The following is a 22,186-nucleotide window of genomic DNA, read 5'->3' as shown; positions in this document are numbered from 1 at the left end:
ACTTCTTTTTTATTTCCTAGGGCATCTTCTCATGCCCCATAACCTTTATTAACTTTCTTTATCAACACAGCCTTTAACTAAAAATTATACTCCACATTGCATCTTCCCCCTTTTCTATTTTTTATATTTTCTCACTATTAGAAATTATTATGCTCATATAGGAAAACAAATGAGCATTTCTGAACAACCCTTGGAGCAATGAATAGACTGTCATATTCTCCCTGAAACAATTGAAGATTATCCTTCACCAGCTGTCCATCTCCAGACTTTAAATCTAGTTTAATAATGGATTTCACTATTCAGTCTGATCTGGTAGCCATAACCTTTTACAGACACTGACTACCATAAGTAGACTCCAAGCAACTTGGAGGGTCTGGTACAATCTCTTGGATCAGTGCAGAAACTACCTCATTAGTACTGATCAGAATGCCATATGGGATCTGGAGCAAGTAAGAACACGGTGTGTCATGTTGTTCAGTAACTATGACCATCCTGTTCCAAAGTTTTTTCCATCTGTTTTCAGGAGAACCAAGTCTCCTGGGCTGAGAGCAAAACCAGATTCATATAAAGGTAGATTTTAAAAGGGCCACACTTGCGCCATTTTATAACCTATGTGTGTAGGTTATAAAATGCTCTTCATGCATGCCACAGCTCCTTATTAGGTACAGGAGTCTGCTGAACATGGGGGATGGGGGGGGGGAAGAGGGAGAGAGAGAGCCTCTTTATAGGGCTCAGTCGGGGTGAGTTTTTGAGAGGTGGGTTGGGATTGGGGGTATTGTTATAGTCACATTCAGAGGTATCCATTCATTGTAAAATTCACATCACTACAGATTTTTGGACCTTATAAGTGATGAAAATTCTAAAAAGAGGAGTTCATTTGTACACTGCAGTCTCTACTAGCTGCATTGTACAAATCAACTCCTTTTCATCATGTTGGTCCTGGAACACCCTGGCTATTTAAAATTTGCATAGCTCCTGCTCAGGCCACTTACAACACAAGGCTTCTAAAATCTACCTTTAAATGTTTATTGCAGAAAGTCTTATAGCAGCATTTAGCTTTAGCATCATTTTGTTATATGACAGTAAAATCGCACCATCGTGGACAAGTGTTATCATTAGCAAAGAAAAAGAAGTGCCAAGAGTTCAGCCTAATAACAGCTTAGCTGGACCTTCCCTCATAGATTCTGTTGGTGTAGTGTGATAATTTAAAAGGGCTAGATAGGGTTTGGTTGACAGGAATCTTTTTTCCTGTGGTTGCCACTCTTTCTGCCAACTTGGGAAAAATATGGGCACATCATCACCTGGTGGACATTGTATTGAGCTAAGAAGTTTGAAAACAATTGGACCTTGAACTGTGGTCTAAGGTTAGTTACTAAGGACTCAGGTGATCCAAATCCGGTAAAGAAGTTCTTCAGTCTTCCAATCACTGCTGCATTAGAGAGGTAGGTAAGTGCAAGATTTTGATCCAGCAAGTGTAGACAATGACCATTAGGTAGGTTTTACCTTCAACTTCCCATAGGTCAGTTGCCAAATTCTGCCAAGGGAGGTTGGACAGTTTTGACAGATGGCAAGGCTTCTTGCATTGGCTAGGCCTATGGATGAGGCAGTGTTAGAAAGAAAGAGCATTTTCTTTTACCTGCCAACTAATTCCTGGCTACTAAATGGTTTGTTTGTACCTCTCCCTGATTTTGGTAATACATCTAAAGGGCTGAGATGCATTATTTGTACTATCTCTGACTCAGTCTCTTGGGGATTACTATGGCGAAGGGGCATTGCAGAAAGATTTGCCTAACTAGAGAGAGAGAAGGGGAGGGGATAGACTGGCAAGCCGATCCCTGATTATTTTTTGTTTTTTGAAATCCATGGAGGGGTTTGTGGGGCTCGGCCTGGCAGGGCCCATTTGTGTGACTCAGGGTGAGGAATCTCTAATATAGGTTAACAGGCCCACGTGGGACCTTTTTTTTTAACAGCACGCCATTTAACTGGCAATATTCTTTTGAATCTAATCAGTTAAGACTAAAGTTATCTGGCCACATGAGGCCAGATAACTTTAGGACGTCTCTGGTTATCCAAATAACTTAGCTGGATTTAGTTTTATATTGGTTAAATTAGATGGATAACTTTATACTGGCCCAGAACACCTCCAGAATGCCTCTTTTTATCTGGCTAAATTTTAGCCAAATATGTGTCTCAAATATTTAAAAGTTGACATTTAACTGGATAACTCACAAATTATCCAGCTAAATACTCTTGAATATTGGCTCCAAAGTCTTTGCTGCTCTCTGATGGCAAGCAAACAAAATCTACAGTGTACACCATGGAACTGATACACCAAACAGTTCAGGAAATAAAGTCCAAAGGCACAAAAATTCACTCACATTTGCAAATGCTGCTCATCCTTGGTAGGTAAACTCTCTGGAGAAGGAAACTTCCACTCTTGGTTCTCCCCTAGTACATTTTTGGATGCAGTTCTCATTCCTTCTCTCACTTCTCACAGCAATTGAGGCTCTAGATGATTCTGCCTTTCAGTCACCAACTCTTCAGGATTTTCTCAGCTGGGCAGTTTGTCACTGAATTCCTGCCAAGAACAATCCTCTTTTTTCTCCAGACTTCTCCAAGTACTCTTTCTGGACAGATGAGGAATATGGGCTTAAAACCTTTCTTTCTTGAGACTACACCTCTCAGGAATTCATTCTTTGGAATTCCAAGACTTCTTCCCACTCCTGGAAGCCTGGGCACCCCGTGCATGGGCCTAACCACTGTCCCAGGACAGGACTATTCTCCAGGCACCCGTCTATTGAAAGATGGCCTCACTCTGGGTCCTTTCCCTGTGGAGGGAAAGACGCCACACCAGCACCTTTATATTAGAAAAGCACCATCCTCACCCCCCTGCACTCACGTGTGCACAAAATGTTTGTTAAACCTATGACATGTCCCACTGGAGAGTGTCAACCTTTCTAAACTCTCCTACTCTACTCTGATATCACTCACTGTTTTCAGGGTCTGTTGAGACCATTGACTACACTAGCAAGTCGCATCTACACTAGTAAGGGGCAAATTCTAGATCCCTTTACAAATAAAATAAATGCAAAAGGTATATTAGTGACTTGGAACTTTAGTCATAATTACAATATCCAAACAGTCCTTGAATACCAACATCATCTGCTTGTTATTGAAAAGATGCTATTCCCAGGAAATGTTACTGTAAAAAAGCAATAAGGCACCCCAAGGACTGAGCTAACACCTTAGGCCTCTTATAGTGGGATTATCTACTTGCACTCACCCTTGGGTCTGCCTACTAAATGCCTTAAATGTAAACACCTACATTTAATATGCATTAGCAAGTTAATGAAGGCAATTATTTTATTTAAAATGTCTTATAAACCACATTCTCAGTCTACCTAGGATGCCCAAGGCACAGGGCCAGCTAAAGAAGGAGAGCCCAGGGCCACTAGTGGCAGAAGCAGGAGGAGACCTGGTCTTAGGAGGGGAATGAATGCTGGGGAGGGGTGGAGAGAGAGAGAAGGTACTGGGTGGGTGAAGGGTATATAGAGAAAAAAGAGGGTACTAGGTGAGTGAAAATATAGATAAAGTATCCTGGGATAGGTTTGCGAGAGTGTATACTGAACATGTGGGAGTTAGAGAGAGATTATGTATGCTGTGCAGGTGGGGAGGTGAAGAGAATGAGTAGAATAGTTTGCGGGGTAGAGAAAACGAGAAGGTGCTAAATGTGTGGAAAGAAAGAAAAGGTGCTGATCAGTTGGGAGGGTGGAGAGAGAGAGAGAATGCTGGGAAGATGAGGATGGGGTGGAGAGATATAGGATACTGGCAGTACAGAAAGAGGACAAAAAGATTGAAGTGATGCTGGTATGCTAGGTGTGGAGGTGAGAGAGATACTGAGCAGGGAGAAAGAGACTGCATGCTGGGTAAGGAGAGAGGGTCAATGCAGTGCACTTTGGGCAGAGAGCAAAGAGGAGAATGCTGAGCAGAGGGTAAAAGAAAAGATTGAGAGGGGTTCTGTACCAGAGCATATGCTACCAAAGAAGGAAGCACTGTGCTAGAGCTGGAAAGTCTTGGGTGTGGGGTACAAGACTAGGGGTTTGCCTACAGTGCCTAATATCCTTGCACGAGCTCTGCCAAAACAGTACAGAAAAGCAGCATTCAGGGCGGGGATCTAAGATGGTGCTGGAGGCATGTGATGTCCTTCCCTGCTTTGCATGCTAATGTTTCTTTCCTCCCTTTTTGAACTTTATTACCTGTTTTGATGGTGAAGAGGAAAGGAAATACGATAAAACATCTCCCAAGTGGTCAACTTTCCTCTCAGATGACTATTTCATTTTGTGAGTTGGGTTATGGAACAAAGAGACTCAGGGTCTGTTTTTGCTGCTGGTGTAAAAGAGGGAATTTCATGCCAGCTAGAGGTTTCTCTTAACCCTGAGAGCCACAACTAGCCCTAAATCCTGCCACCAGTGGGAGAGATGAGGCTTGCAGCATAAAAACCCTTCTAGGAGTACTGCAATGGAGCCAGGAGGTAGAATTGCAGGAGTATAAAAAGATAAATTCCATGCTGGGTCAAACCAAGGTCCATTCAGCCCAGCATCCTATCTCTGATAGTGGCCAATCCAGGTGGCAAGTACCTGGCAGATCCCATAAAGAAAATCTATTTCCTGTTACTCACTCCCAGCGATAACTTTCCTTAATTTAACTAGGTAATCATGTATTATGGACTTTTTGTCTAGAAACTTGTCCAAACCTCTTTAAACTCTGCAGTGCTAGTCATCTTGACCATGTTCTCTAGCAACAGATTCCACATCTTAATTGTGTTAAGTGAAAAAGTACTTTCTACTATTTGTTTTAAATCTACTGGTTGCTAGTTTCATGGAGTGTCCCCTTGTTTTAGTATTTTTTGAATGGTAAATAACCATCCTTTATTTACCCGTTCTAAGTTGTGCTGCTCCTGCGAGACTGCCTTTTGCTTTATGCAGAAGTGATCTCCACACTCCCCAAAGAATCATTGATGAGTTCAGTTGGATGCACTAACTTTTAGAGTGGAGGAAGGGGAATTGAACCCTTCCCATCAATGCCTCCTGCTCTCTCCTGGACCTCTTGTCTGGAGAGACCAGTTAACGTCAGACTGGAGGACATCTGTTAGGTTATTGTGATCCTCAGGAAAACTGTGAGTATCACGCTGTGTGATATGGCCACTTCCATGGGGTCTGTTAAAGAACAAATTACTAGATTGAAAAGTGGAACTTGCAAAGAAGATTGCTGCCTTTTCTAATTGTAAGTTAGCCGCAATATAGGATAGCCTTCTAACTCAATGTACATTGGAGATGTTTTAAATAGACTGAGGCATTTGAATGTTAGAACTCTTAGTTTTCTCTCATGTGCCCATTATCAGTCTAAGAGACCTATCCAAGAAGCATCTGACTAAGGTTCTTCATATTTCTGGAAATGTAGTCCCTCTCTTGAATAAGTTTTTTTTGGTTTTTTTTAATCTTCCATTAAAGAAGCATGAGGAGGGAATATCATCAGCTACAGACTCTTCTCAAGTGTCTGCAGAGAGTTTGGATTTGACCACATTTCTAGAGAGTTCTACTGAGGAAGTGGTATATCATGCTACTTTATTAATTTCATTTGTCTTTGATGTTGTGGGAGTCTCAGTTTAGTGGACCCTTGGGCTGACCTGCCGGAGACTGGGAAAAGATGGACAATGTCTCTGATGAACAGCGGGCCGGGAGGCAGATGTTCAGGCGGGACGTAGATGCTCTTCACCCTGGAAGCTGGTGCTCCCCCGGGAGGAGCCCGTAGGAGCCCAACCGCTGGGATTTAGGTGGCTTCACCCTTGGAAGCCGAAGCCCCCCCGGGAGGAGCCCGTAGGGGCCCGGCCGCTGGGACTTAGGCAGGTTGTGGATCAGGACAGGTAACTGGAACCAGACTAAGACAGTAGTGATACTGTAACTGGGTACGGATTCTGGAACCAGGCAGGAACTGTAGCAGGCTCGGGTACTGGAACCAGGCAGGAACTAAGCAGGTACTGTAGCGAGCAGGCAGGAATCAAGCAGGTACTGTAGCAGGCAAGCAGGAACCAAGCAGGTACTGTAGCAGGCAGGCAGGAACCAAGCAGGTACTGTAGCAGGAATGGAGTGACGTAGCCAAGCAGGTCACTCCGGGGCGCAACGCAACAGGAAACCAGAATGCTAACCCGTTGCAAGGCAAAGACTGGATGGCCGCGGCCGGCTTATCAAGGCCGTGGCGTCTGACGTCAGGAATTGAGCGGAGTCAGTACTGGCGGGAAACTGGCTACAAAGGTGCCCAAGTGGCACGCGTGCGCGCCTAGGAACAGGGCATCCACTGGAACCTTCACAGCGGCGCTGCCCCAGCGGGGACGCCACCAAACAGGCTGCAAGCCAGGACTCCGGAGGCGGGAGCAGGTCCGGGAATCAAGAGGTAAGGGCCTGGCCGCGGTGCTCGCGGCCAGGACCGCAACATTTAAGACAAATATTCCGTGATAAGACTTTCTATCCATCATAAGGATAATTTGTTTATGGATCAGAAGATTTGGTTATTTCCAGATGTTTGCAAACAGACATAGAACAAGAGGAAAATATTTCTTCAGATGTCAGGAAGTGAAGGATTTGGATGTTGATTTTTTTCTGAGATAACCTTCAAAATGTTTGATTAAAGTTTTCTTGCACCGAAGGTGGACCCTTGGTCTGGTGCAGGATTGGTACAGCCCTCTGATCGTACCCAGAGAGCGCCTGCCACCAGGAGGCGGAGCACGCGATGAGACAGAGGCTAGCTGGAGCTTCGTCAATAACAGTCCGGGGATTTCCACAGGTTGAGCCCTTGGGTGCCCAGACCACCTGGATTTAGGTGGGCCTCTGAGGGTCTCCTGGAGAGATGACGGAGTAGTCAGGCCAGCTGTGGTCAGGCTTGGAGAAGTCAGCGTAATCAGGCAGGCAGAGGTCAGGCTTGGAGAGGTCAGCATCGTTGGCAGGTGGAGGTCAGGCTTGGAGAGGTCAGCGTAGTCAGGCAGGTGGAGGTCAGGCTTGGAGAGGTCAGCGCAGTCAGGCAGGCGAAGGTCAGGCTTGGTAAGACCCAAGGCACGAAAAGGCAGGTTCTGGAACCACGGAGCCAAGGCAACTAGAACAGGAGGACTAGTTGCAAGGGCAATGCTTCTGAGAGACTCCAGAGGATTTATAGTCGGCAGGAGATGATGTCATCAGGAGGAGCAAGAAGGCCTGGCCCTTTAATGTAGGAAGGAGGCGCGGCCCCGCACCTTAGAGGCAGGTAGGAGGCAGGACCCTGGAGAGTGGCATCCATGCCGCGAAGAGGAACAAAGATCGGACAGGCCGCCACCAGGCCCAGCGACATCGGCGGCTCCCTGCCGCCACGCAGGAAGGCTTCAGGGCAGCCTCCAAGCTGCGAGCTGCTGGGATGCAGCAGGAATGCCAGCAGCCTCCAAGCCACATAGGGGGAAGAGCGCCGGAAACGCTGGCGGGCCCCTGCCACGGACCGGCAATGATGTCAGTGGCTCCAGGCCACATGGACGTGTGGCGGCCAGGCCCGCTGTGCCAAAGAGAACCTGGGTGGCCCCTGGCCACGAAGAACAACGGCGTTGGGGCGCCGGCCGGCAGGAAGGTGAGAGGCTGCCCTAGCCACGGGCAGAATCTCAACAAGTTTCTAATCTTAGATATATTTTCTTTGAACCTGCAAATATAAGATCTTTTCTGGATTAAAGAATTGCTGCAAGATCTGTCATAATCCCTAAGGATGTCCATTAAAGAGTAGCTATTGGAATTTGTCTTGCCTTCGGCAATTTTTCTTAAGTTCTTATATTTTGAGATTTGTGCGTGTGTAATTTAGTTCCATTTTTTCTGCTGGACCCCTTCCCCTATTATTTAAAGGCTTAGTGGAAAGTAAACAGTGATATAGTAAAGTGAGTGTGGTTTTCCTTCTGTTTGTTATATGTTGTATGATTATTCTTGTTTTCTGTGCATGTTTTGTTTTTGCTTGTATTTGTAATTGTAAAATGATAAATAGAAAAAAGCAACATGAATAAAAATATAAAAATGCAAATAATAATATCAGAAACCCATGTACAATGCATATTATTTGCATGCAAATTAGAATTATGACACAGTAATACACATTTAAATAATGTTTCTCCTTCTTCCCAAAAAAGTATGCAATGTCCTTGTTAGGTATTAATTCTGTGATTAGTACTATTTTATGTTCTGTGTAATTATTTTATCCTCTTTTATAATTATTTGTCTAACGGGGTCATTTATCAACTTGCCTTAATTTATGTGATAGTTATTGCAAATTTATTCAAGGGGGAGGGGTACTATTGCTGGAAATAACTATATCTTTTTTGGTATATGATATGCCATTTACAATGGATATCACAAATGAGAGAGACAGAACCTCTGCAGTAATGTATACAGTAGTCAACTATTTATACTGCTAGTAACTCAAAGTGAGGTTTTGGTGGTAGTCTAGGGTTTGGGGGCCAATTTTACATGCAGAGTGAGACGTACAAACAGTACAGTAGACCTTGGTGAAGATTTGACGTGATTTGGAGTGTGGAAAGTTACATAAAGATGAGATTTCTACAATGTTCTCTCACCCTAGCTTGATGGACTCTTTACCAGGGTACTGTCAAGCTAGTGTGAGAGTAGAGTGAGAGAACACTGAAGTAATCTCATTTTAGTCTGACTTTCCTTACTCCAAATAACATCAAATCTTCACCAAGGTCTACTATGCTGTTTATACGTCTCACTCTGCATATAAAACTGGCCCCAAAACCCTAGACCATCACCAAATCCTCACCTTGAGTTACTAGCTGGCCCTCCAATAGTGATATGAATAGTTGACTACTATAAAACTCTTATAAAGTGTTGTGGTTTTGAGGTGTTGGAGTGGATTCATGGGCACTGCGGAGATGGCCATGTCCATGGGGAGGAGTCCCATGAGGAACCGCAGTACTAGGCTAGACTCGAGACACGCAAACACAGAAGATTTGTCTTTTATTATCCAGCTGGATGGTACCACCAGAGGTGGCAGTAGTGAGGTTATCCAGTAAGAGCAGTCTAGGGATCCTCGGCAGAGGAGACCCGTCTCACAAAGGCAGATGTTAACAGCACTCAATAGTATAGGGACTTCCGGATGCAGGTTCCCAGTGTAGAGCTGTAGATGAGACAGTGAGATTACTCACTAAGATGGTAGCTGTATAGTTGGAGATCCCAGCAGGCAGAAGTAGTTGGTTGCAGGCACCAAGGCAGGGAGAGCTGGCCCTCGAGGAGCGAGTACCTGGTCCCAGAGAGATACCTGAAATAAAGCAAAGGGCCCCCGAGGAGCGGGTACCCAAGTTAGAAGAAATACCCCGAAGAGCAAGGAGAGCTTCCAGCGGCAGCACGGAAGCGGCAGAGTAGCTCAGACCGGAGGCATTCCAATCCAATCCTTGCTAATTTGATTTGTTAGCAAACGAAGGGCAGGCTAAATACCCGGATGACGTGACGTCACTCGAGAGGGACGCCCCCGAGGTTCCCGCCATGATGTGAATAAAGACGTGGGTGGTGTGCGCACACGCACCCTAGGAGGCCCTCAGGAGAAACATGGTGGATAGCCTTGCCATAGCCGTTCCAGGGATGCCGGAGAGAGTGGCAACCAGACGCAGTGGTAGCCATCCTCCCAAGGCTAGCGGGGAGAGCAGAGAGAAAGGTGAGGCCCAGAGGTCAAAGCTGTCTGAGACTGAAGTACGCAACATAAAGAGGCTTTCTCTTGTTCTCTCATGAGGAAATGCCTTTCTGGGTTCTTCATAAGTAACAAAGTACAAATATCAAAGGACAGAAAAACTTTAACATGCATTGCAATAAACAACTTATGCAAAGCACTATCTTAGCAGATGGTGGAATAACTCAGAAATTATCATAGCCACACCCCTTTTCCTTATCATGGGTGTTATTCATTCAAAGATAATCACATTTTGATAAATCTAGGTCTAAATGATTTAAGTAATTTTGTATCCTGCCTAGATCAACTGATTTGTAATAAGCAGTTTATAAGAATTTTAAATAATAATAATAATAATAATAATAATAATAATAAATAATGCTGGTTAATGAAGGCACTTAAGTAGAAAATTTACACCTCAGGAAGTGTAATTTAACTTTCTTGCTAGTGGACCACATTAACATACACCACCAAAACACTCCCCCAGCACAGTTATGAACCTCTGTGGTCCTTCATTACACACACTGCCCCACCCCCTCAAAATTCAAATGATTGAAACACAGAACATAACAGTTTAGAAACATAGAAACATGATGGCAGAGAAAGGCCATATGGCCCATCCAGTCTTCCCATCTGTCCAAAACATATGGATAAAGGTAAACCAGTAGATGTAGTGTACTTGGATTTTCAGAAGGCGTTTAACAAAGTTCCTCATGAGAGGCTTCTAGGAAAAGTAAAAAGTCATGGGATAGGTGGCAATGTCCTTTCGTGGATACAAACTGGCTAAAAGACAGGAAACAGAGAGTAGGATTAAATGGACAATTTTCTCAGTGGAAGGGAGTGGGCAGTGGAGTGCCTCAGGGATCTGTATTGGGACCCTTACTTTTCAATATATTTATAAATGATCTGGAAAGAAATACGACGAGTGAGCTAATCAAATTTGCAGATGATACAAAATTGTTCAGAGTAGTTAAATCACAGGCAGACTGTGATAAATTGCAGGAAGACCTTGTGAGACTGGAAAATTGGGCATCGAAATGGCAGATGAAATTTAATGTGGATAAGTGCAAGTTGATGCATATAGGGAAAAATAACCCATGCTATAGTTACACAATGTTAGGTTCCATATTAGTTGCTACCACCCAAGAAAGAGATCTAGTCGTCATAGTGGATAATACATTGAAATCGTCGGTTCAGTGTGCTGCGGCAGTCAAAAAAGCAAACAGAATGTTGGGAATTATTAGAAAGGGAATGGGGAATAAAATGGAAAATGTCATAATGCCTCTGTATCGCTCCATGGTGAGACCGCTCCTTGAATATTGTGTACAATTCTGTTCGCCACACCTCAAAAAAGATATAGTTGTGATGGAGAAGGTTCGGAGAAGGGTGACCAAAATGATAAAGGGGATGGAACAGCTCCCCTATTAGGAAAGACTAAAGAGGTTAGGACTGTTCAGCTTGGAGAAGAGACAGCTGAGGGGGGATATGATAGAGATGTTTAAAATCATGGGAGGTCTAGAATGGGTAGAAGTGAATCGGTTATTTACTCTTTCAGATAATAGAAAGACTAGGCGGCACTCCATGAAGTTAACATGTGGCACATTTAAAACTAATCAGAGAAAGTTCTTTTTCACTCAACGCACAGTTAAACTCTGGAATTTGTTGCCAGAGGAAGTGGTTAGTGCAGTTAGTAGTATAGCTGTGTTTAAAAAAGGATTGGATAAGTTCTTGAGGAGAAGTCCATTACCTGCTATTAATTAAGTTGACAGCCACTGCTATTACTAGCAACAGTAACATGGAATAGACTTACTTTTTGGGTACTTGCCAGGTTCTTATGGCCTGGATTGGCCACTGTTGGAAACAGGATGCTGGGCTTGATGGACCTTGGTGTGACCCATTATGGCATGTTCTTATGTTCTTAATTAACTTATCATTATAATTATCACTACTTCCTTAGAGATCCCCTATAATTATCCAATGTGTTTTGAATTCAGATACTGTTTTTGTCTCCACCGCTTCCACTGAGAGGCTGTTCCACACATCCACCACCCTCTCTGTAAAGAGCTATTTCCTAAGATTTCTCCTAAGTCTATCCCCTTTCAACCTCGTCTCCTTTCCCCCTTGTTCTAGAGTCTCCTTTCCATTGAAAAAGGCTCATCTCCTGTGCATAGAAACCTTTGAGATATTTGAATGTTTCTATTATATCTCCCCTATCTTGCCTTTACTCTAGGGTATTCATGTTTAGATCTTTAAGACTATCTCCATATGCTTTAGAACGAAGACCATTGACCATTTTAAAAACCACCCTCTGACTGACTCCACCCCGTTTATATCCTTTTGTACACAGTATTCCAAGTAAGGTCTCACTAGGGACCTATACAGGGACAATATCACCTCTCTTTTTCTGCTGACCATTCTTCTCCCTATGCAGCCAAGCATCATTTTGGCTTTTGTCATCGCTTTATCCACCTGTTTGTCCATCAGATACAATTCACCCCAGATCCCGCTCTTCTTTTGTGTTTAGAAGAATTTCACCTCCAATACTGTTCCTTTCCCTTGGGTTTTTGAATCCTAAATTCATTACTCTACATTTTTTAGCATTAAATCAGCTGCTAGATCTTAGACCATTCCTTGAGCTTCGCTAGATCCCTCCTCATGTTTCCCATTCTTTCCTGGCTGTCCACCCTGTTGCAGATTTTGATATCATCGGCAAAAAGACAAACCTTTCCCGACAACCCTTCCGTTATGTTGCTTACAAAAATGTTGAGTATGAACTGATCCCGGAGGCACACTACAGCAACCCCCTCCTCAGAAAAAACTCCATTACCACTACCCTTTGTTGCCTCCCACTCAGCCAGCTTGTAACAAAGTCAGTCACTCTAGGATCCATACCAAGGGCACACAGTTTATTTATAAGTCTTCTGTCCAGAACCATGTCAAAGGTCTTCCTGAAATCCAAGTACACTACGTCTAGCCCTCTCCCTTGATCCAACTCTCTGGTCATCCAAAGAAATTGATCAGATTCGTCTGACAAGATTTACCTCTGGTAAAACTATGCTACCTCAAACTTTGCAATCCATTTTATTCCAAAAATTGCACTATCCTCTGTTTTAGCAACCATTCCATCAAACTATAAAATCAAGAAATATAAAATATATTAGTAAACATACTAAACAAATGGACAATATTTCAAAACAGCTGATAAATAGAACATTCAAAAAATAAGAACTCATTGGGAAAAGTTTAAAATATTTCCCAATCACCAATAAAATATTTCAAAACAGCAGACACATCAAGCATAAATATAAAAATAAAAAAAATTCACCACTCTCCATATCTGAGAATTTTTTATTCTAGTCACCAAAAAATGTAAATAAATGTGCAGACAAAAACTGAGCTGGAAACCACAACAAGCCAGACACTGTATATTAAAAACAAAAACATTACCATTCCTCATAAAACATCAAACAATATAACTAAGAAATATAAAATAAGTGTCTTTTGCCCCCAATACCAATACACATGAGAAACAAATATGTCTTTTGTTTACAAGATATTGGTGGAAGGAAAGAGAACAGTGCACAAGAGTGCAGTGTTTGACTGCTCTCCAAACTCCTTTAAAGAACATTTGCTAAGCTCCTTGTTAAATATATAATTCCTTCTAGCAATATAGTACTGTCTGACCTTTTTTGGCCCTTCCGTCAAGTGCTGTCTGTCCCTTGTAATTTTCCAGACAAGTCAAAAATGGCTTGCAAAATTACTTCCTCCCCCTCACCCCCCCCCCCCAAACATCTGTCCTCTTTCTCATGCCCAAAAACAAGCCAGCTCTGGGAAACTTCTTGCTCCAAAATGTATTGCTTCACTATCTACTATTAGCAGAACTTCCCCTTTTCCTCACAGCTGCAGTTTTCCCCCTTGCCCACTCAGATTTCCATATACCAGGTTTGTAGACTTTGGCTCATTCTGTCTGACCTTAGGTGCTCACTGATATGCATTTTACAAATACAATAGCAAAACCATAATAAATAATGAACAAATATTTCAAAATGACTGACAAATAGAAGATCCAATAATTAAAAACTTTTTTTTAATTTACTGTTTTGAAATATGTTTTTGGTGTTTGGAAGACACATCAAATAATATCCAATAATTAAAAATAATAAGGATAAAAAAAATATTGTGCTCTCCATATCTGGGAATGTTCAATTTTCAGTCATCCTAAGATTGTTATTCATTAGCAAGAGAGAGTTGATGCACAAACTTTCTCCTCCCTCCCTCCCACCCACGTACACTCTGACAGAAGCAATCTCCATTTCTCACACACACACGCCCCTCTCTCACAGCCACAGCCAGTCAGAAACATGTTCCATCTTTCTCACACACACACAGACAGAAGCATGCTCACACACAAACACAAAAACAAACACACAGAGAAGCACCCTCCCTTTTTCACATGTACAACACACACACAGAGAAGCACCCTCCCTCTCTCACATACGTACCACACACTTAAAAGCACCCTCCCTGTCACACATACAAACCACAGACACACAGAAGCATCCTCCTTCTCTCTCTCTCTCTCACACACACACACACACACACACACACACATACATACATACAGAAGCACCCACCTGATCTCAAATGCATAGACACACCAGCCCCCAGCTGAGCAGCTCCAGTCTTCAGCCCCCCGGCCTGGTCTCTAGCAGTGGTCATTGACTCTGATCTTTGGCCCTGCCAGCCTGGTCTCTGTCAGTAGCCAGCGGCTCCAGTCTTCAGCCTTGCTGGTTTGGTCTCTGGTGGCAGCCAGTGGCTCAGACTGATATAGGCTAATGTTGGATACAGTGGCTCTGCAGGCCATGTGATTGGGCCTACCAGCCTACTGGAGCATGCCTGAAGCCCCGATACGCCATTCCGCCCCTTTCCAGTCTGCACATCCACATCTCCTGCTCAGCTTTATAATCCCTTCCTATTTCCCATGTTGTTTTGAATTATGCTACAGTTCTTGTCTCTGCAACATCCACAGAGAGGATGTAACATGCAGCCACAACCCCTTCTATAAAAAGATAAATCCTTATATTATTCATGAATCTATTTCCCTTCATCCTCATCCCATGACCCCCTGTTCCAGAACCTCCTTTCTGATTAAAGAGGCCCGCCTCAGGAACATTATTTCTTACAGGTTTTCAAATGCCTCAATTCTATCTCCACTTTGCCTCTTTTATCTTTAAGTCTGTTCCCATAAGCTTTATGATGAAGACTGTTGACCATCTTAGTAGCTGATCTCTGGACCAACTTTATTCGGTTTATAACCTTTTGAATGTGTGGTCTCCAGGCTTGTATATAGTACTTCAAATTAGATTTTTCCTGAGACTTATACAGATGATCCCCAATATGACTCCAAAAAATCCTCCCTATTTGTAAGCCCCAGGGCCAGTATCGCTCCCTCAAGTATCACTTCTGTAACCAGTTGTTGAAACAGTTCTTTCTGCATTCAGTCCAAGATCCCCCTGCTTCTAGATTACATCACAGCTGAGATGTCCATATCAATATCCAGCAGATTGAAACCAGGCTTTCATGGCTTCCCTCTATCCCAAAATAGGCCTCAAAGTCTATAAGCTCCCCCCTCCTCTCTGCTGGCATATCGGAAATGGCCCTTCTGGATCACACCCCTCAGCAGATTAAAAACTGGCCTTCATGGTCTGCAAAGGCCTTCACTTTGTTATGAACTTGCTGCCCGTGGGTTTCACTGACCCACGCTGCTTCTTCACCTGACGCGACATGGACGCCGCCATCGGGCCTGCCCACGTGGCCGGAGCCGCAGACTGTGATCTCAACTACGGCCCGGAGGCCGCCCGGACTCTTCCTCCTTGCTGCGGCTGGAGCCGCGGACTACCTGCCATCCTTCCCTGCGCCTGTCCCGCTCCCTGCGTGGTCCATGACCAGCCTCCTCGGGCTGTGTAGGACGCACAGTGGGACAGGGTGGTCCGCGACTCAGTCCCGCGGGTGGGCTGAGTAGGGCACCCTGAGAGACAGTGCCAATGTCCTTCCACCCAGCTTCTTGTCTCGTCTGGACTTTGTCAGTTCCTCGTCTCGTCCTGGATGCCGTTGCATCACTCTTGGTATCATGTCTTGTTCCTGATGTCGTCGCATCGACCCTGGTCCGGGATGCCATCGCATCGACCACTGGTCCATGATGTCTTCGCATCAGCTTTGGTGTCAAGTCTTCGTCTGCGATGCCATTGCATCGATCCCGCTGTCATGTCTTCGTCCGCGATGCCGTTGCATCGATCCTACTGTCATGTCTTCGTCCGCGATGCTGTTGCATCGATCCTGCTGTCATGTCTTCATGTCAAGGCCCGTCTGCCCTCGACCTCAGGCCAGGCCTGCTGCTCCATGCTGTTCCACACAGCAGGTCCGAAAGGGCTTGGAATGGTCGGAGGACCATTTACATTCCAACATCATCTGTTGTTGGCCATGGGAGCTTGCCGGCCTGGCAGAGGGTAAGACCATCAGCCATGATGGAACACGCCGTCAACCCTAGGTTCGGTCCTGGACTTGTCTGGGGTCAGGCTGAGGCCCAAGGGCACACCAAAACACCCCCGTCACGTAACAGAATGCAAGGCCTTTCGAGGCCGCCTCTCAACACACTTAATCCTAGACCCTTGCTTACAGCCTCCTTGGTGTCCTCAAGTTGTTACTGCTGGCACTCTGACCATTTTCTAAGTATGTGCATACCATCCTGGACTGAGCACCGAGGCTGTAAGTGGGAAAGATCAGTTCCCTCCTGCCGTCAAAGATTCTGGGACATTGGTAGGGTTGCCAGCTGGCTCTAGATTCACCCAACGTGGTTGATCCAATCCTGCGTTTACCCCATTTCATGCAGGATCTTGCAGTCTTACTTTTCTTATGGAGTACAGTAGGAAAACCATAACTACATATCCCTGTTTGCAATGGGGTAAATCCAAGTCTGGACCGACCCTATTGAGAAAATCTTGAGACAGTTGTCAACCCTAGGCATGCAAGAGGTCTTGGGCAGAGGGTAATTTTGCAGTCCTGGAAAGCCTGTCTTTGATCTAGGAGGGGTTTCTGGAGGAGTCCTACAAAGTACATCTTTGCTCTGGGGCAATTGAGTGCTAGAAAGCTTGTTTTTTTTCACTAGAGGTTTTGTGGGAGGCGGTGGATCTGAAGGCCAATCTGTTTCAAGGAAGTGTTGGGGTGGGGGGAAGGTTCTCTGCACTAACTGGTCCTTTATCTTTGGAGTGGTTAGCAAAGGGAAACCTAATATGCAGTTCATTACCATATCTGCACTATCTTTAATGCGGTTCTGATAACACTACTGCACTGTGTATATCAGTTTTGTACATTATTTATTTATTTATTTATTTTTGACTTTTCTATACCGACATTCATGTAGAAAATTTACATATCATATCGGTTTACAGTGAAAACACAAGAGTTGCAAATAGCATTACATAGAACAGGGTGACATGGAACTGGGAATAAGGGATCAAAAACAAAGGTAAATAATGACAACTGAAAAAGTGTGAGCCACGTGAGGATTAGAATGACTCTTAAACAATATTAAATCAAGAGAAAATCATATGATGATAATATGCCTTGGGCCCCACCTATGGACTATTTCCTGCTACAGCCCTATAAAAGGGCTGGTCTTGCCATTGTTCCTGGCCTTCCATTGGAGTTACTTCACTCTGGAGACTCCTGCCTGCCAGAGCTCCGTCAGGTCTTTTTCGTGGAGCTCCTCATCGTCTCATCTTCTCCTCATGTCATGTCTTGATTGCCTGAGGTCCCCGTCCAGGTGTCCTGGTGTCTCGTCTTTGATCTTCCACTTCCTGATGTCCCAGGTTCCTTGGTGTCTTGCTCCTGTGTCTTCAGCGCTCCTGAGCCTTCTGGTCCTGTCAGGCCTTGGTCCCTCGGATGACGTCTTTCCCAAGCGTGGAGTGGCCTGCAGGTGGAATCCGTTCCTGTGATCCTGAGCCGTCTTGTCCTGCCAGCCTTTGTGGAGCTCCGGATGACATATGGCTCCGTCGTCGAAGTTCCACCTCGGCTGAATTCTTCCCTGCACTTGTCCCGCTCTCCACGTGGTCCATGACCAGCCTCCTCAGGCTGTGTAGGGCACGCAGTGGGACAAGGTGGTCCACGACCAGCCCATTGGGTCCACCCGTGAAGGTGGGCTGAGTAAGGCGCCCTGAGAGACAGTGCCAATGTCCTCCTGCCCAACTTCTCGTCTCGTCTGGACTTCGTCAAAGCTCCTCGTCTCTGATGCCATTGCATCAGCCTTGGTGTCATGTCTTCAGCAGCCCTGGTGTCATGTCTTCAATAGCCTTGGTGTCATGTCTTCGCGTCAACCCTCATCCATGATGTCGTTGCATCAGTCCTGGTGTCCTGTCTTCAACTCACATTAACCTTGGTGTCATGTCAAGGCCTCCATCTGGCCTCATCCTCAGGCCGGCCTGCTGCTCCATGCCGATCCAAGCGGTAGGTCTGAAAGGGCTCGGAACGGTCGGAGGACCGTTCCCCTACCAACATCATCTTGTTGTTGGCGCTGGGAGCTTGCAGGCCCAGCAGAGGGTAAGACTGTAGTCCCGCCATGCTCGAACATGCCGTCAACCCTCAGTTCGGTTCTGGATCCATCTGGGGTCGGGCTGAGGCCCAAGGGCACACTAAAACACTCCCTTCTCATAAGAATGCAAGGCCATGTGCCCGATGATTGTGTTCCAGTGATGGATCCGCCTTGTTCCTGAAATCCATTTTCAGAGTCTTGTTTGTTCCTGGACTTGTTATGGGACCGAAAAATTTTTTTCAGGACTTTGTGTACTCGACCTGCTGGAGGCGCCAGCTGTCTGGATTTTTTACGACCTGCAGGAGGTGCCTGCACCCCTACTGGTTTGCTGGTTTTGTTTGCCCGCCCTGCGTTCCCTCCCCCAGGTCTTCTTGGTGTCTTTTGTGGTTCTTGTCTTGTTTATGCTATTCTTTGTTTGTTGCTCATTTCTCTTGTTCTCTGTTTGTTGTTTGTTTGTTTGTTTCCCGCTTGTTGCTTTCCGTTCTCGTGTTCCCCGTCATCCTCGTTCCCGTGTTCTCGTTCTTTCGCTCTCTGTTCTTTCGCTCTCCGCTCTTTTGTTCTCCGCTCTTTTGTTCTCTGCTCCCTTGCTCTCCGCTCCCTTGTTCTCCGCTCCCTTGCTCTCCGTTCCCTTGCTCCCTCTTTTGTGTTTTTTGTGTTGTCAGTCGCGCGGTCACTGTTCGTGCGGTCACGGTTCGCTCTGTCACTGTTCGCTCTGTCACCACTCGCTCGGTCTCGTGTTCCCTCGGTCTCGTGTTCTCTGGTCTCTCGTCGTTGTCTTCTTGTGTTTCTGTAGTTTCTTGCCTTTTTTATGCAGTCCCCAGGATTACCAGCTTCCATTTTTTGGACCCTCGAATACCTCCATTCGGTATGGACTGATACCCTTTTCCTCGGACGGTTGACAGGAGGTTTGAGGAGGGGGTACTGTTATGAACCCTGCCCGCGGAGCTAACTCCCGCGAGCAGACCCTGTTTACGTAGCTTCTGCTACCTTGCTGCCTTCTTCACCCGATGCGGCACAGATGCCACCGAAGTCGGGCCTTCCAACGCGGCCGGAGCCGCACACTGACTTCCTCCTGCGGCCCGGAGGCCACCTATCTTGTTCCTCCCTTCACCACGGCTGGAACCGTGGACTTCTCCTTGCTGCCTACGCCATCTTCGCGGCACAGAGCTGCCGCCAATGTCGCCGACTTCTTCGCGGCCGGAGGCCACAAGTCCCAGCCTGGATTGGCGGCTGGAGCCGCCCCCAGGGCTTCCTGCAGCATCTGGAGCCGCTGCCATCATCGGGGCCTGCGTTCAGGCCCAGCCATGCTGCCTCTGATGCTACGTCAGTGCAGGACCACTGTCCACGGTCCTGCACAGCCAGCTTCCTGCCTCTAGGCGCGGCCGCGCCTCTCTGCAGAATTTAAAGGGCCCACGGCCAGATATGCCTTGGGCCCCACCTATGGACTATTTCCTGCTACAGCCCTATAAAAGGGCTGGTCTTGCCATTGTTCCTGGCCTTGCATCGAAGTTACTTCACTCTGGAGGCTCCTGCCTGCCAGAGCTCCGTCAGGTCTTCTTTGTGGAGCTCCTCATTGTCTCGTCTTCTCCTCATGTCATGTCTTGATTGCGTGAGGTCCCCGTCCAGATGTCCTGGTGTCTCGTCTTTGATCTTTCGCTTCCTGATGTCCCAGGTTCCTTGGTGTCTTGCTCATGTGTCTTCAGCGCTCCTGAGCCTTCTGGTCTTGTCAGGCCTTGGTCTCTTGGATGACGTCTTTCCCGAGTGTAGAGTGGCCTGCAGGTGGAATCCATTCCTGTGTTCCTGAGCTGTCTTGTCCTGCCAGCCTTTGTGGAGCTCCGGATGACATATGGCTCCGTTGTCGAAGTTCCACCTCGGCTGGATTCTTCCCTGCACTTGTCCCGCTCTCCGCGTGGTCCGTGACCAGCCTCCTCAGGCTGTGTAGGGCGCGCAGTGGGACAGGGTGGTCTGCGACCAGCCCATTGGTTCCGCCTGTGAAGGTGGGCTGAGTAGGGCACCCTGATAGACAGTGCCAATGTCCTCCTGTCCAGCTTCTCGTCTCGTCTGGACTTCGTCAAAGTTCCTCATCTCTGATGCCGTTGCATCAGCCTTGGTGTCATGTCTTCAACAGCCTTGGTGTCATGTCTTCAACAGCCCTGGTGTCATGTCTTCAATAGCCTTGTTGTCATGTCTTCGCGTCAACCCTCGCCCCTGATGCCGTTGCATCAGTCCTGGTGTCTTGTCTTCAACTCACATCAACCTTGGTGTCATGTCTATGTGTCAAGGCCTCCATCTGCCCTCATCCTCAGGCCGGCCTGCTGCTCCATGCCGATCCAAGCGGCAGGTCCGAAAGGGCTCGGAACGGTCGGAGGACCGTTCCCCTACCAACATCATCTTGTTGTTGGCGCTGGGAGCTTGCAGGCCCGGCAGAGGGTAAGACCGTAGTCCCGCCATGCTGGAACATGCCGTCAACCCTCGGTTCGGTCCTGGATCCGTCTGGGGTCAGGCTGACGCCCAAGGGCACATTAAAACACCCCCTTCTCAACACACTACCTGTCTTTAGGTATTGACTTTCTTCAGCAACCATTACTTTTCCTAGTGACAGATCAAATACTGACGAAGCAAGATTAGTCTATTTTGGGGATCTCATTTGAAACAATTAAATTCTAAGCATGTTGATGCTATTCTGGTGAGACTTCTAGAATGAAATTCTTCAGTTTGATGGTATAATAAATTGGAGAAAGAGCCTAAACTAGTCAGACCTCTGAACAGCTCCTTGCTCAAATGTGGCAACAACAGTGACATATTAATTAATAGTTTAGCACAATATACTGTACAGTATTCTGTAACATATAATTATATTAAGGGATAGCCATTGCATTGTGGCCATGTTTCACTTTACTTAGCAAACGTTTTGGAAAATATCAAAGCAAATGTGCAATTAATGTGCATTATATTTTATGCATAATTTAGATCTTCGACCATTTCAATTATTCAATCCCTGCAAAAAGGAAACTATTTCCAACATGTTTTTCTCTAGTCTAGTCCTTTGGTAAAAGTCCTCTGACTTGTAACTCATGTTATATTTCCTTCTCTTTTTCATAGGTGACATAAAACATTATGGGGCAGATTTTCAAAGGCTACGTGCGTAACATATGCATGTAACCCAAGAAAATCTGCCCCTGCGCGCACCGAGCCTATTTTGCATAGGCTTGGCGGTGCGCCAAGCCCCGGGACGTGCGTATGTCCCAGGGCTTGCAAAAAGGGGCATTCCGGGGGCGGGGCACCGGCCCGGCGGCTTGCCGGGGCGGGACTGAGGCCTCCGGCACAGCCGCCGTGATGAGGGATGGCGTGCTGGCAGCTGGCCGGCGCTTGCAAGTTACGCCTGCCCAAAGGCAGGCGTAACTTTCTAGATAAAGGTCAGGAGGGGGGTTTAGTTAGGGCTGGGGGGTGGGTTAGATAGGGGAAGGGAGGGGAAGGTGGGGGGGAGGGCGAAAGGAAAGTTCCCTCCAAGGCCGCTCTGATTTCGGAACAGCCTCAGAGGGAACAGGGAAAGCCATAAGGGCTCCCCTAGGGCTCAGCGTGCACAAGTGTGCACCCCCTGGTGCACGCCGACCCCGGATTTTATAACATGCGCGTGGCTCCGCACACGTTATAAAATCGGGCTTAGATTTGTTCGCGCTGGGTTGTGCGAACAAATCTACGCCCTCACGCTGTTTTTAAAATCTGGCCCTATGAATGTAATTTTCAAAAGAATTTACACACATAAAAGTAGCATATTTGTAGTAATTTTCAAAAGCCCATTTACAATCATAAAGTCTATTTATGCTTGTAAAATTCAGTTTTATATGTATAAATACTTTT

At 46.1% G+C, this 22,186-nt stretch overlaps 1 protein-coding gene across 5 annotated transcripts in view; it reads left to right on the top strand.

Moving 5' to 3' along the window:
• Positions 1-22,186, top strand: part of RGS6 (regulator of G protein signaling 6) — an 831,317-nt gene that overhangs the window by 762,582 nt on the left and 46,549 nt on the right. The gene's annotated exons all lie outside the window — the stretch shown is intronic.

The sequence above is a fragment of the Rhinatrema bivittatum genome, chromosome 4 (genome assembly GCF_901001135.1).
Source record: "Rhinatrema bivittatum chromosome 4, aRhiBiv1.1, whole genome shotgun sequence".
NCBI classification, from domain to species: domain Eukaryota; kingdom Metazoa; phylum Chordata; class Amphibia; order Gymnophiona; family Rhinatrematidae; genus Rhinatrema; species Rhinatrema bivittatum.
The sequence above is the reverse complement of the archived record's forward strand: the minus strand, read 5'-3'. Positions and strand labels throughout refer to the sequence as shown.